This window comes from Crocodylus siamensis, chromosome 5, assembly GCF_052110815.1.
Source record: "Crocodylus siamensis isolate JL-2025a chromosome 5, ASM5211081v1, whole genome shotgun sequence".
NCBI classification, from domain to species: domain Eukaryota; kingdom Metazoa; phylum Chordata; order Crocodylia; family Crocodylidae; genus Crocodylus; species Crocodylus siamensis.
Window position 1 is genome coordinate 110,058,081 of NC_143399.1, and position 15,424 is coordinate 110,073,504.

The 15,424-nt window shown below is 41.7% G+C and overlaps 1 long non-coding RNA gene across 3 annotated transcripts in view; it reads right to left on the reverse strand.

Annotated features, from left to right (window-relative positions):
- LOC149864444 (uncharacterized) overlaps positions 1–15,424 on the reverse strand; it is a 91,515-nt gene that overhangs the window by 37,258 nt on the left and 38,833 nt on the right. For all 3 annotated transcript variants that reach the window (XR_016442522.1, XR_016442520.1, XR_016442521.1), the window contains 2 exons: positions 2,269–2,380; positions 1,628–1,688 (listed from right to left, as the gene is read on the reverse strand). This is a non-coding gene — a long non-coding RNA (uncharacterized LOC149864444). The remainder of the gene's footprint in view (positions 1–1,627; positions 1,689–2,268; positions 2,381–15,424) is intronic.

Below are 15,424 nucleotides of genomic sequence, written 5' to 3' on the forward strand. Positions count from 1 at the left end.
AGCCTTTAAGTCATGGTCAGTAAAGTACTTGATGTTTCATTAGTAATATATGTGATCTTTCTTTTGGATCACTGTTAATTTTAGAGTAAAAGTATGGGTTTGTTTGTTTTTTTAAAGAAATGTAGATAGAGTGTGGATGAATGTAGTGGTTCATTTAAGATAGCATTCCCCACCAATCCTTTGTTTGTCTTTAAGACTTGAACATGAAACAAAAGTAACTGATTATCCTGTACAGTTTGAGTATGGGTGAGGGGAGATTGGGGAATTCACTCCATCCAACACTAACCCTTAATTAGAGTGGAAAACCTTCCAATGTGGTGTCCTCTGATGCCGTTCTCTTCCCAGGTCATTTGATCTTCCTGGAAAGTGCACTCTGGCCCACACCATCAATATTTTGACATCACCGCAAAGAGCCAGACCTTTTATTCTTCCTGTGCATTTTGGATTCCAGGATGGAGTTTTGGAGTCAGAATGGAGCCACCTACATTACTTAGTTTTATCTGTAATTGACACCCAGACCGCATCACTCAAATCATTCTAAATCTGGTGACATGTTTCCCAACTTCCATATCAGACCTCATGGCATATGGAGCTTTAAGATATGTGTTTCTTATATTGCATTGTTTTAAATTCAGAGTAGCAGAGTTTAGCCAGATTGTTGGAAGAATTTGCACCTAAAGGTAGTTAGACATTGAATCCAAAAATAAAATGGCTGAGAGTACTCTGTAAAGACCTTCTGTGCTAGGTCTATCTATTTATTTATTTATTACTCTACTTTTTCTTGTTCCTCTGATCCAATTAAACTCCTTGTCAATAATTAAATATGCACAATTGGCTCATAGAATTACTAGGGGGGTGGAAATTTGCTGAGCCCCAAAGCATGGACTTTGTTGCTGAGACAAAGAGAAGACAATATGATCAAGCATAACATTTGTTCAATGAAGGTATGATTTGCTTACCCACCTGGCTGCAAAGAATGCCCTGCTTTGAAAATATCACATGCAACACATAATGATGGAAATTAAAAAGAAAAAATCCTCCATTTCTTTCTGGTCCGTGATAGTGCATCATTAAAAAAAACCCGACAGTATAAAAGACCTGATCCAAGGGCCACTGAAGTGAATGAAAAGTCAATTGCTTATTTACTAAATGCCATACATCTGGTTCTTTACCTTGTGCTGCTTGTTTTCATGTTTTCTATAACTCTGATAACCACACAGATTATCATGAGCTGAACAGAGCAAACAGTAAATTGCATCTCTCCGGTGCCCTAAGTTTTGACCTTTGTTGTCTTATAATTTATGTAGCCTTTTATGACCAAAAATAACTAAGCTGATACTTAGCATGAAACACAAAATTGTTGGGAGACTCAGAGGCAGGTGTAGTATCTAGAATTAGTTTTAACTCATTTTTTTTTAATTGACTAGATTTCAAGTTGACAATGTCTCTTTAAATATATTTAGTTGTCTGGATATTTGAAGCCTGTGGTCTCAGTTGCTCAAGACTTTGCAGTGTGACACTATAACATGTCTCTTGGTGTGCTAATTGTTTCCTTCCAGCTGTTACAAGAGCATCTGTTGCAGATAGCACACACAAGTGACACCAAGGGTGCAGCCCTTCTCATTACCTTCTGCTGATGATTCTACTACCTCCAGGCTTAAGGTCCATTCTTGAAGCCCCTATGGAACCTGTTAACAACAGATGTAAACAGAAGAGAAATCCAGATAAGCATAAAAGTTCCTCTTCAGAAGCGTTTTGGTGACATATGGCAAATAATGTGGCAGGCTAACAAAGATAAATTATTTATTTATTTACATGCCTACCATACAGACAGTGTCTTGTCCAAAGACATACAGATTTCACACTCTCCAAAAAGCCTGGGAAAGAACATGAGATTTGCAATATGCCCTTAAGATTCAAGTGTCAGAGCTTTTTGGACCCAGGTGGCAGGAAAATGAGTTTCAAAGTTCAGGCTTCCTCTTGAGTTCCTCTGCAGGCTATGGGTCTGGCAACCAAGTGCTCCCATACCTATTTGTTATCCTAGCTACAGCTGTGTAACAGAAACATAAAGAAATGCAGACACAGTGCGATTCCACTTGTGTTAAATAGTATGAAACTTCTAAATTAATAGCAATAATTAACAAATGCTTTCCACTTATACAAAACCTTTCATCCAAAGATCTTAAAGCACTTCAGAAAGATTGGAAACTATTATTATCCTCCTTTAAATAAAGGGGAAATGAGGCATAGAGAGGTTAAGTGACTTACCCAGAAGACTTAGTGGTAGCATCGGCAATAGAACACTCCAGGCAGTACTGCCCCCATGTGTCTCAGTGAATTATAATGGGCATACTAAAGTACTAGTTAGGGTTCTTTGTTCCTACAAGTTGAGAAGATCTAAGTTAGTGAGAGTTCAAGGCACTCCGAACCTCTTTGATAGCCTTAACACTGCAGGATCATACCAACAGTGACAATGGCTTTGGAAATAGTAATTTCACTCTAAAGTACCACTGTACCTCCTATATATTATGGGTGTGAGAAGCGGGCCCTATTCGATTTGGATTTGGCCCAAAACAGGGACAATGATTCAATTAATTGATTCAGATCACTGTCCCTGATTCAATCCTTGCTGGGCTCATTTGACCCCAATACTCTTTCCTGCCATTGCAGGGGGGCGGACTTGATGATCTGCTCAGGTCCCTTCCAACCCTACTAACTATGAAACTATGAAACTATCGAATCTGAAGATTTAATGATGATTCGGAGATAGACACAGCTTTAAAGTTTTTTCTACATATCTCAAGGTACCAGTGTGGCTTGTGATTGCTGGGACGCATGGAGCATCCCATAGGAGTGTGGGCGGGGGGGCCTCCATGTGCTCGATGGCAAATGGCAAATCTGGAAGTGGACCAGAAGTACTTCCCAGATCAGCGATTGGCCACGGGGGGGGAGGGCCATGGGGGACCCTGGGTGCCCCCCCCACACACACACACATTGGAGGCACCAGTCACTAAGCCACAGGGTGTGGGGGCAGCCCCCCAAATGCTAGCTGGAGGACCCAGAAGTGGACTGGAAGTGCTTTTGGTCCACTTCTGGGTCTGCTGCTGAATGCACTGAGGAGCCTCCCATGCTTCTGTGGGACAAGCCATGAACCACAGCATTGCAGCACTCACAAGTCCCTGCTACCTAGAGGTATCTAAAAAAAAAAATTAAAGTTGTGTCTATGTCCAAATTTCACGGAGGGTTCCAATTCTATTCAGAGAGACTAAAGTGTCCTCTAATTTGATTTGGATTCAGAGATTTGGCCACCGAAGCTTCACACAGCTCTACTATATATCTACTTACGGGAGCTAAAACTAGGTTTTGATAAGGTTTTCAGGCACAAACATTTAAGGGAATTAAAAGCTGAACAGTGTCTCAGTTTAAATTGGACCCTCATGATCCTCATAGTTTCTAATTCTTTGCTAATTTAAACTACATTTTTGACTATGGTATAATACACTGTTTTGTATATATGTGTTCCAGTGGCCCTTATTGGACAGAACTGCTGAACTGTCTTCATTATTAATCCCTGGCGAGCATTCTTGTCTTCACCATGCATTTTGGAGAACCCTTGTGTTCTTATAGCAAAAGGACATATCGCTACAAAGTCAAAAATTTGCTCAAGTCAACATCCCCATCTAAGCTGGGTTCTACAGTCAATGGTCCACATAAGAGTGATGCAGTTAGCATCAGGTCCAGCTTTTCATTTCTGAGAGCCCATTTTACAGCCAGGTAAATTGGGTGAAATGTTCAGCATAAGTACAGAGCACAGCTAAGACTCATGTTTTTGGATCTGTAGCAAGACACCTTAACTGACATCATATCTTTGCCACTTATTATGTCAATACCATGAAATTCATGGTATTGAAACTTCAACTATTACTTCAAAATATAATTGAGATTTGTCATTGACAGATTTGGTCATTGACAAGATTTACTAATGTAATCCTTTGACTAGTTACTACTTCACAACATTTTTTAGATGTTTTTAGATTTTTTCTCTTTCTTGATTTTATGTAAATGTATTCAGTGAGTGTTTGTAGACAGCTCTTGGCCTGGGATGTTTCCAAAGGAGATTGTTCGATAACCAATATTTGTGTTAAATAACTGGTTGCTTAACATGTATGGTATTGTTTCTGTTCCCTTATTGGAACTCCTTTATTAACACTAAAATAACTTCCAGTAGGATGTAAACGGTTTGTGTTAAGTGAGAGGGTCAGATCTGATGATCTGTTTAGGTCCCTTCCGACCCTAAGCACTATGAGTAACACTTTCAGGCTTCATACCTGTTGTCAGAATATATTGTTGAATCCTCAAAATTATACATAATGATTCTCAAACTATCGGTGATCCTTACAATATACATTTGTGAAATTACATTGCTATTTTGGTAGTTTTTCCTGTTTTCTTTTTTTTTTTGACCATTCAGCCAGCATTAGCATCTTACATCATCATTATTTGTTATTATGAAGATACGTTTTGTCGGTGCTTAGCAGAGATTCTGTGAACTACTAAAGAAGAATATGAGCAGGATGCTCTATTCCCTGCTGTAGGCTAGTCATCTGAGCCTCCAGGTCTTTGTTTCTTTGACTGTTTTCAGAAACTTGAAGGTTGAGTGACAGAGATGACTTATCTTGCAAAGGATATTGCTGTTCATGGAGCGCCAGCCAGAGGAGCAGTAAAATAAGAGAATGAAAAGAAAACTCTGATTTACTTTTTGTTGTACATATGGTGCATCTGAAATGATGTCGTATCCTGTTCTCTTACCCCTCATCTCTATATTTTTTACACTGCAAACAATTTAAAGCAGAGATTTGTCTTTGTATCTCTGTACAGTCCTAGAACATATAGGGCGCGTCCACACATGCAAGCACATGAGCTTGCAGCAGCTCAAATAGAAGTGGTGCAAATTTGAGCCGGGGCTTTTTGCCTCAGCCCACATGCTCAGACATGCACTTTGTTGTGGAGCAAATTGTGTCACTTGGGGCAAAATAACTCTGCCTGGCTCCTCCCAGATCTTCAGCCGGGGGAGCTAGAGCCCAGGGCCAGCACCTGTGCTGTCCCCAGCAGTATAAAAAGCTATCATATTCTGGATCCAGCAGTATAAAAAGTCTCCCTGGCAAGTAGCTCAGGGCTACTAGCTCTCAGGAGCTTCTGGGGCCCAGCTCTGAGCAGGCAGGGTCCTGCCACTGGCCTCCCTAGCAAGAATTCTGGTGTTCCCTATTGGAAAACTGAAAAATCTATGATAAAAAAAAATCCCAAAATCACTCTCTAAAATACCCCCAAATCCATGATCCTCCACACATAAAACAAAAGGCCACTATAAAGAGAGAGAGAGAGAGAGAGAGAGACAGAGACAGAGACAGAGACAGAGACAGCAATCAGTTGGACAAGGTTTTATTGATATATCTACAGTGTTAAAGCAAGTCTCTTATCATAATAATAAAGTGAACTCTAAATACACGTTTTATGAATTCATGAATACATATTTTGCTGCCCTCCCACAGGGCGATGGCCCTCACACAAGGGGTTGGTCCCCCACACAAGAGCTTTGGATCTCCCAACAGGGGATTCAGCCCCCACACAAGGACTTCAGCAGCCACACAGGAGCTACATCTCCCCAACAGGGGATTTGTCCCCACACAAAAGGTTCAGTCCCCCAAAAGGGGGTTCAGGCCACCAAAAGTGGTTCAGACCTCCAACACAGTGTTCATCCCCTATAGAAGGGGTACAGTACCCCAATGAGGGCCAAATGGCCCCTGCAGGGGTTACTACCCCCCCTCAAGGCCCACATGTCCCACCCCAGGCCCCCAATTGCTGCCCCACATGGCCCCACCCCCACCAGCTGCTACAGCCCCCCCAATGGCTTCCCCACCCAGCCTCACCCCCTCCAATTGCACCCCCAGGCCCCCCAAGGCTACCCCCACAACCCCAGGCAACATCACTTTAAAAAAAAACCTAGAAAAAGAATAGAAAAAAATGGGGAAAAAACAGCCTCTGCTTACCTGAGAAGCAGGGGTGGGGGGGGCCTCTGCAGCCTCTTGGCAGAGCCCCCCAGGTAGCACAGTACACCTCAGGGGCAGGGGGGCCCAGACTGGGGCTGCTGTGGCTGTCAGACTGCCCAGCACTGTGTGGGCAGGGCCCCAGTCAGCAGATGGCACCTCCAACTGGTGGTAAGTGCTGGGGTTTTTTGTTTGTTTTTTTAAGTGTGGGATGCAGGTGCAGGGGTGGAGGGGCTTGTGGGGATGGGGCTGGACAGGGCAGGGGTTGGGAGGCATGGAGGGGCTGGCTGGGGGAGGGGCCAGCCCCAGCAAGAGTCAGGGGTTTGGGCGGGCTGGCGGCGGAGGCCAGCCACAGCAGGGGTCAGGGGTCTTGGAGGGCTGGCAGAGGGTGCCAGTGCTAGCAGGGGTTGGGGGCCTCAGGAGGGCTGTTGGGGGTCGGGGGGCTGGGGGAGCAGATGGGGCCATCGGGGGTCTCCATGGTCCCTTCCCCCCTCCTCCAACCCCTCCAACTCCTTATTCACCGGCACCTGAGCCCTGGTGCTGAAACACGTGGCCTGGTGGGCTGCATGTTTCAGCACCAGGGTGAGTGGCAACCATAAAGACTCTCGGGCAGCCAGAATATCTCTTTGGAGGAGCCATCCTCAGGTTGCCTCAGGGATCATGCCCTGCCCCACTTTTTTATACTTTGCTTTTTTTACACCCCTGGATATCCAGGGGTCTAATTTTCTCCCCACACTGCAAGTTTGCAGTACGGGGAACATTTTTTGTTCCCACACATGGCTGTTCCCCCACCTCAAAGGGGTGCACCCATAGAGAACATTTACAAATGCTCCAGGGGTAGGGGGACATGGTACTCAAATAAGAGTAGCTCCAAGAGCACTGCAGAGTCCTGTGTTTGCATTTGATGAGCTTTAGTTCAAGCGCCCTTGCTGCCATTTTGTAGCACGAGGACACTGATACATGAGATGCGGGAGGTTGCCAAAGTGCAGTAATTATGCTCCAGCAGACTAGATTAATTAATCTGATCCAATGCACTGCAATTACAATGCACTGGAGCAGCCTCTGTGCTCATATACAGGCACTCATACAGTTTTGCTCAAATATCTGTGACAAAATGATTTTCCTATATTGGTCCAAAAGTTAACCTATGGGACTCAGTGGGATCATTTGAGGAGTACAGTTCATGCTAATATGAGAAAAAAAGGTGCTAGTATCTAGGCATTAAAACAAACAAACAAACAAAAAAAAAAACACCAAAAAACCCTCCTCTAGTAAACAAAGGAAATTTCTACATATGTCTGCTTATAGTGAACTTTGATGCATATATTCCATGGTCTAATGTTCAAGCAAGTTAAATGCAACTTTAGGAGGAGTATAGCCATTGAATCAGTAGTCAGATTAAGGTCCCTAATGCTACTAAGAACCCATCTACATGTTATAGGTATTGCACAATTGACTGATTAATTGTGCAGTTATCTTGAAACCAGCTACACATGCAAAGTATCTATTACATGATAAAAAAAACCCTCCTACCAGCTATAAAGTTAAACCTCAGAATGTGTACTAACTTTATAGCTCATTTCTATTAAGCATTAATAATTTACACATGTAGCAGGGTCTCCCCTTTAGCTGGGAGCTCCATCAGCTGGCAGAACTCCCAACTACAGAGGTGCACCATGTTCAGCCAGGGCTGGAAGTCCCACAGCTGAGGGTAATCTCAGCCCCAGCATCTACCAACCCTGGGTCCTGGCAGCACAGAAACTCTGAGTCCTGCAGCTGCAGATTCTGGGTGCCAGGATGGGCAGTCCTTGGTCCTGATAGCTGAGTCCTGGCAGCTTGGAGGTGTTAGCATTGAACTTATGACCCAGATACCTTGTTCCAAGTGGACCCAAGCCTCAGACTGAACATGACCTCTCCATTCAATAATATGCCATTTTTAATAATACACAGTGATAGCAGATAAGAAAAATGGAAACAATTCTATATCTACCAGTCCTAGAACTGTCACAGAGTCAAAGTATGTCTGGCCAGTATGCAAGCTTCACCCTGAGGTTCTTTCTTGAATGTCAGATGTCAGCCTGGAGGTCAAAGGCCAAGGCCTGCAGTGGGGTGGGTGAGATGGGCTGGTACTATGACCTCTGTCCATGGTAGCTGCAGGTTCCCCTCTCAGGGTCCCTTTACTGCTCTGAAATCCCTCCTTTTTGTATCATTTTCTTCCTCTGATGACCCTTCATCTCTGGGCATTGTTGATGGGTCTCTGTGTGGTCACTGTACTGTCTATGTTCAGTCCTGTCAGTATATTCCTTTGTTTCAAAAATCCATTACATGCACACATCTTAATTTGGTTGTTTACTGGCTTCTTAATTTGGTCTGTTCAATAAAACTAGACATTTCAAGGACTCTGCAGGTGGCACTGTGACCTGGCACTAAGGCTGCAATGTCCTTTATCTCTGTTATGGAACAGTGTTCATGTCTACAATTCCCAATGTGTCTTCTGGCTTCAGATATTGTGGGCCTCGAAGGAAACTTTATCACAAACAGGCTTTTAGAAATCAATTAACCCTTGCTACTCTCCTGGACCATTCGTTTAAGACAGTATCTGCTTTACCTTTAAGCCAATTCCAAAAAGCAAACCTCTAAATAGCATTTTCTGGCCATCAGGGGCACAGCTACCCTGGGCATGCATGAAACCCCCAGGTCTGGGGGATCATGGGACCTGCAATCCCCCATCCTTGGAGGTGTATGAAACCCCTAGGTCTGGGGTACATGGTTGCTGTGATCTCCCAGCCATAATCCCCCAGTGTTGTGGTCTTCATGCACCTCTGAGTTTGGGAGATTGCAACTGCTATGATCCCTCACCACCGGAGGTGCGTGGGATATTCTCAGGGCTGGGAGCTCCTCAACTGAGGGGGCTCACAGCTTTGGGAGTTTGCTTCTTGCTGGTTCAGGGGGAACCCAGAGTATACATTAGATCCCATCATGCCTTTACCTATGCATGTTGATGGTCCCTCAGAGAAACCAAATTGAAACTATGTACAAGAGTAGTAAAAACAAGAGAAGAAGTGGTCCACAAGAGAGAAATATTTTGTTTCATAAACTCTTAGTTTCCCCCTCTTTTTTTGGCTGATTACGAAAACCAAAACAAAACAAAAATCATCAACAACAATAAAAAACTGCCAATAATAAAAAATAAAGAATAATAAAAAGTTTTAGCTAAAATAAATTACTAAAATTAAAATAAATTACTCTGATATATAGTCTGGACCCTAGAAGAGCAACTTCCTGGAAAGTTGATAGGAAATGTTACAAATTATACTAATTTCCTTTTTTCTATAGTGACTTTCTCTCAAACTTTAGAAGACTTATTAAGACATATCTTGGCTTCTGTAAGGTAGTTACTTTTAATTATACTTGTGTGACAGTTGAATAAATGAGAGCTAAAAAGGTTGTGACGAGTAATATCACATGAGCAAGTCAGTAACAAAGTAAAAAAAACAGAGCATAGTTCAGTGCTTCAACTACTAGACTGTACTCTTTATATAACAAGGTGGAAGTTAAACAATTACTAATTAGGGGAAGTGTTGTGAAGTGTATTTCTAATGGACTACAGAGTTTTCGCTGTTTCTTCCATGTTCTGGAGGGACACTGGGACTATATATACTTGCCGATGAATGCAGGAGTTAATGTGTATTGCAGATTGTAGCTGGGTGTAATTAGGTATTTTATTCTGCAGGCATAGGACACTGAGAGACACCTTTGAGACTTGCTAGAAGTGATTGAGTTGCACCATATCCAATATGCATGCAAACTGTCAATTACTTTGTCAGAAAAAAAAATAGACCACTCTAGTGTTTGCTTTGTTTATTGAGTAGAATTTTCCTGAGTGAAAAGAACCAGGCATATAAAGAAAGAGGCACAAGAAGGACTTAATTTTCCATCTTTTATGATCACTGGGTCAAACATTTTAACAACTTCTAATTTTGTATGCACAACACAAAAAGCCTTTTTGTGGGTTTAGAGGGAAAGGTAAAGTTTATCTCAGTGCAGAATGGGAAAATTCTTGAAATCTCAAAAATGTTCACAAGGTGGAAAATTGTTTCATACCTAGCTTTATTAAAACCTAATTGGCAAACACCATTATAGAGTTCTAATAGCCATTAGTCCCACAAGAAACACACAACATTTTAACAGGTACAGAATAGAATGTAGAAAATGGAATCCTGGATTTAAACACATTAGCCTTGTTGAAAAAAAATTAGAAATGAATAAAGCTACATATGCTAAAGGAACAGCAAAATTTGCATTTCTAGAGAATTTAGGAAACAGAAAAAAATGCCAGGTGTATTTTTTTAATGAATTACAAAGTTCAATTGTTTATTATGCAAAAACTCAACATTTGGAGGAGCTACAACATCCTGAATGAAAAATAACAATATCTTGGCCTTGGCCTGAGACAACCAGATCATCAACAATTATAGGATGCAGTAATCTTCTCCAGGTTTTTAATTAAAATGTTCTCATCTTGTTATTTAGAGGATTCTAGTGTCAAAGACCATAGGAAGGGAGAGAGATTGTAACAGTCTTGTGAAATTCACAATTGAAGGGAGAGATAAAGCTGAATAGATAACAATTCTAATGTTAAAATACTAACACATTCTTGAATTTTGATTACTGTAATGTTTGAAAAGTGAAGGATTGGTCCATTGCTTACAGCATTACTGTTAATGCTTTTAGTATTACTTTATCTGCCTATATTTGATGGAAAATTAGCTGTCATGTTACATGTCATGAAAGGCTATGAAATGCCAAGAAAGTTTGCAGATTTCAGTTCTATGGAACTTAAATTATCCCAGAGGTTGCCTTTTTAATTCAGGACCTATTATCCTCATTATCCTTCCTGTACAGATCCTTTCATAGCATCTGATGAAGTGAGCTCTTGTTCATGAAAGATTATGCAACTCTGAGGGCAAGTCTACATGTGCTATTAATTCAAAGTAAACTTATTGTGCAGTAAAAATAATGTGCAATAAGCCTACCAGGGGAGAATATTTGCTCCCACCCTGCTCTGCCCCCCTGCAGCAACTAGGGGGGCTGGCAGAAAGCATGGGACCAGGAGACAGCTGTTTCTTGGCCCCCTACACATGAGGAAGAGTCCTGATGTGCATGAGGTGGGAGAACTGCTGCTGCAGAGCTCTGCCACCCTGTGCACTTGTGGATAAGCTCTATGCCCAGTGGGGCTTCCCTGTGCAGCCCAGGGCTGACTACAATCTGTCCTGTTTTGGGAGAAGTCCTACTGGGCAAGAATCCCTCCTATTGCAAGGAGCTTCTGGCCCTGGTTCTGTGTTCAGAGTGGGTACTGGAAGATTTCTCCCTGCCTGGGGATCTGCTTGCTGCCAGGGCAGAAGCACATTGTCCCCCTGGAGTCTATGCTGAGAGCTCATCCTAGCATCAGGCAGCTCCCAGGGAAGAGGATTTTTCTCCTGCCCTCTGTTGCCTGGACTGACTGGGAACAAATCTGCTCCTGTTCAGCTGTCTACATATGGGCTATGGCACAGTCACTACCACATGGTTAATATGCTACCTGCACTTGCATTTGCAGGTAGCAAATTAACCCTGCAGTTGATTAATTGACTGAGCAGTAAGCATTGGTACATGTAGATGGTGATGCTTTACCATGCAGTCAATTAGTCAACTGCACAGTAAAGCATCTCATGTAGATGCACCCTGATTCAGTTAGTCTGTGAAGTGCAGATGCCTTATAGACCCTCACTTCTGTCTAACATTAGACCTACCTGGCTAACTACCTCTCCTTGTTACCTAATTGTGCTTTGTAATAGGAAAGTCCCATAAGTATTTTACCTGTTGTTGCTTAACTTCTTCAAATGACTATAGTAAGTAAGTGAAAGCAATGTGAACATGAAAACACTTTTTTACAAATAAAAGAAAAAAGTCTATAGGTAACTATATGATTCCATGATAAGATGAGGGGGAAAGGAAAAGGAATTTTGTTTCTTTATTTACATCCAAGAAACCTTTCTTCCCTTTTAACTGGCATTTCTTTAAATTAAAACAGAGCTTCATGCATCCATAACTGAACAATGTAATTCCTTTACATAGGACACCTTATGCTGTGATACAGCCAGCACAGAATTTTAGTCTGAAGTTCAAAACTATCCAAGCCTAGTCCGTTTAGAGAATGTCTTCACTGCAGTTTGGCTAGAGTCTTTCAGTTCTTGCCTCTAAATCCATTCGCATCCAAAACCAGAGCCTTTTATTATTATTAGAGCTGCTCTCAATCCAGGCTAAGTGACATAGGGACCTGGTTTATAGCCCTAGTCTCCCTTTCATAACAAACTAGAATGCTATCTGGTTTTTAGTGAGAGTGTAGACCAAATTACTCAAGCATGCATGTTCTTTCAATGCCTTCCTACATTTCTGTCACTGTACACAGAAGAACAGACATTTTTTTCCCCACAATCCACTGGGAAAGACACTCAGCACTACAATAAGCTAACTCCCTCTGAGAATCATGAGGTATGCTTCCAGAAGTCTCAGTAATACAAATAGGAAAGCTAATCATCAGTGAAGGTAAAGAAGATTTTGCTTTGTAGTGTGGCTGCTCACACCTGTTGGGTGCAGCTACACTTGCAATTAGCGTGACACAATAAACTTAGGCACAATTCATTGTGGAGTTTATTGCTCCTGGGTGCTGCGTCTACATGTGTGCCCAGGACTGCAGCAAATTGAGCCAGGTCAGAACAGCCAGCTGGCAGAGGGCCCTGGGGTCAGCCTGTCAGCCCGATACTGCTCCACTGTGGTTCAATGTGCCAGGGGCTGGCTGGTGCATGAGGGTGCTACAGTGTGGGGCTAGCCAGCAGGCAGACCCTCACTGAAGCATCCTCATGCCCCAGCCAGCCCTATCAGCATCTACACACATATTTTAGCATACTAAATAGCACCACTGCAGGATAGTACTAGTGTTTACAAGTACTGACCTATGGCAGAGTTCATTAGTTTACTGCAACCTAATAGAACCACACGTGTAGACAATGACACTTTAATGTGGATCTACATAGGAAAAACTGCAGCAAACATCTCATGTAGATGTGCCTACTGTGGACTAACATGGGTTTGATGCTCCCCTAAACAAACTTTACATCTCAGAAGACAATGCATTAAAAACATATAGGAGTTAGACAAGTAAGCTCAGGTTCCAAAAGTCTGACTAACACTTTGGACAGTACCAGAAATGGAATCTAATTTTTCGCAGTCTACATAAGCTAAGTTATCAGAATATGCCTCAAGCATTCTCAGTGGCATAGGTGCCTTTACTGCTGTCACAAAGACCTTGTTTGCTATACATAGCAACTAGAATTGGCAGAGTCAGATAATCTGAATTGGAAAGAGTAATAAGGAGAATGATGCCATATGTTTGCTCTGCTGGCATGTAAGAACATAAATATTTTATGTTTCCTTTGAAATAAATGCGGTTTGTTAAGTTGCTGACATTATTGTATTGAATTGAGCTGTATGTTGATATGGCTTTCTATTCCTGAATTGCTTTCACATTTCCTTTAAATACTGAGTGCTAAATTATAACCTGGTCCTGCTTCCCCCTCCCCCCCCGCCAACCCCCCCCCCAAAAAACAAAAACCCTTCTCATTTCACAGGTTAACTGGCTTGTACCTATTGTTACTGGATTTGTGCATGCAAATGACATTTGGAGATTCATGTATTTCCAGAGTGTCTGAAACTGTTGTATATCCCTACTGGTTCTTCAAGCCCAGTTTAACATTTGTATTTATACAGCCATATTTTAATTAAATTTCCTCTTTAGTAATGCATGGCTACAGAGAGGATTTTAAATCAAGGTCTTTGATTAGCAAAAGAATTATTAGATCTGTTTCAAAAATAATTTAGTAAGACTGCAAGAAGGGAAAAAAGGTGTTTTCTCTGGAAGAAAATAAGCATACACTAAAAAACATTGAGGGTCTTGCAAAGGGGTTTTAGTTCCCACTGAAAGGACTTTGGCTGTTCCAGAGGAGAAAGCTGTGAATCTGGGGAACATAAAATATTTGTGTAGAAAAACTATGAATTAAGTTTGGCCCTGCTACCCATTTTAAAAACATCTGCCTTGATAGATAGACAAAGAGACAAAAGGACTGGCTATAATTAGGCTTAATTATGTCAGCAAGAGGACAATTAATTAACCCTGAAGGGGGACATGCTCTCTTGCTTGCATAGGCAGAGTGAAATATGGAAAAGAAGGGGGTGGGGGAATTTTAATAGGGCTCAGCAGAGAAAGGAATTTCAGAATATATGAACCAGATAGTATCCATCACCTTTAAGAGGTTAATTTACAGGATCAAGTCAGTAGGTGGGAAGGCCTAGACTAACAAGTATAGTTTACTCTGGTTTCTATCGTATTATAGGTGGTATAATTATAAATAATTGCTCTTACGGGATGGAATGTATATGTGGTCTGGTGATGGTGGGCAGACTGTAGAACTTCTGGTGCTATAGTTACATCTGTGGAGAAGAAACTAACTAGCGACTGGGCTAGCATGCTTTCAGCATTGGTGCCTTTCTGAACTACTATCCAAAAACACCAGACATTGAGGTTGTGTCCAGATGAGAGCTAGCTGTATCAAGGCACTAAAATGACAGAGCATATAAATATTTAATCCTGATGAATACAAATTATACAGAATCCTCCATGTTAATGTATACAACAGTTCACATCCTATGTCAAACACATGCCTTCATTATCTGCTGATCTTAATCTTTGTATATAGCTCCTTCTAAGCTGCATTCTTTACTGTATTCTGCATCTTGTGAATGATTGATTATTTGTCACTCTGGGTGCATGTTTGCTTGGTTACCTTGCTTACATTATCCAGTTGTGTGAGCTTAATTACTACTAGTCTTGAAGGAATTTCTGTTTTATCCTTTTATTATTGTTGCAGTGTGGTCCCTTATGAACTTAAACGTTTCTGAGTTCAGGTATCCCTATAGCATTATTCCAATGTACATCGATATCAAGCAATTCTGTAGTATTAGCTATGTATGACTGTAGAACATACATTAAGGATATTGTAGACTTTTTGAAGGTCTGTTGAGGGATTTTTTCCCCTATGTTCAACGGAATTAAGAGATTTGTTAGCAGGAAACAAAATATGCAAATCAAATTTCTATTTATCATCTATTCCAGTATGAATGAAGCAGTAAACTGGGTTAGGGAGCAGTGTGTGTGTATGTGTGCATGCATCCAAGCATATGTATGCATACACATGTGCATTTTTTGAAGTTGTAGGGCACTTGCTCCCAAGACATTGGTCACTTGCATTTTTGTTAGAGTGTACATTGCAATTTTACACTGC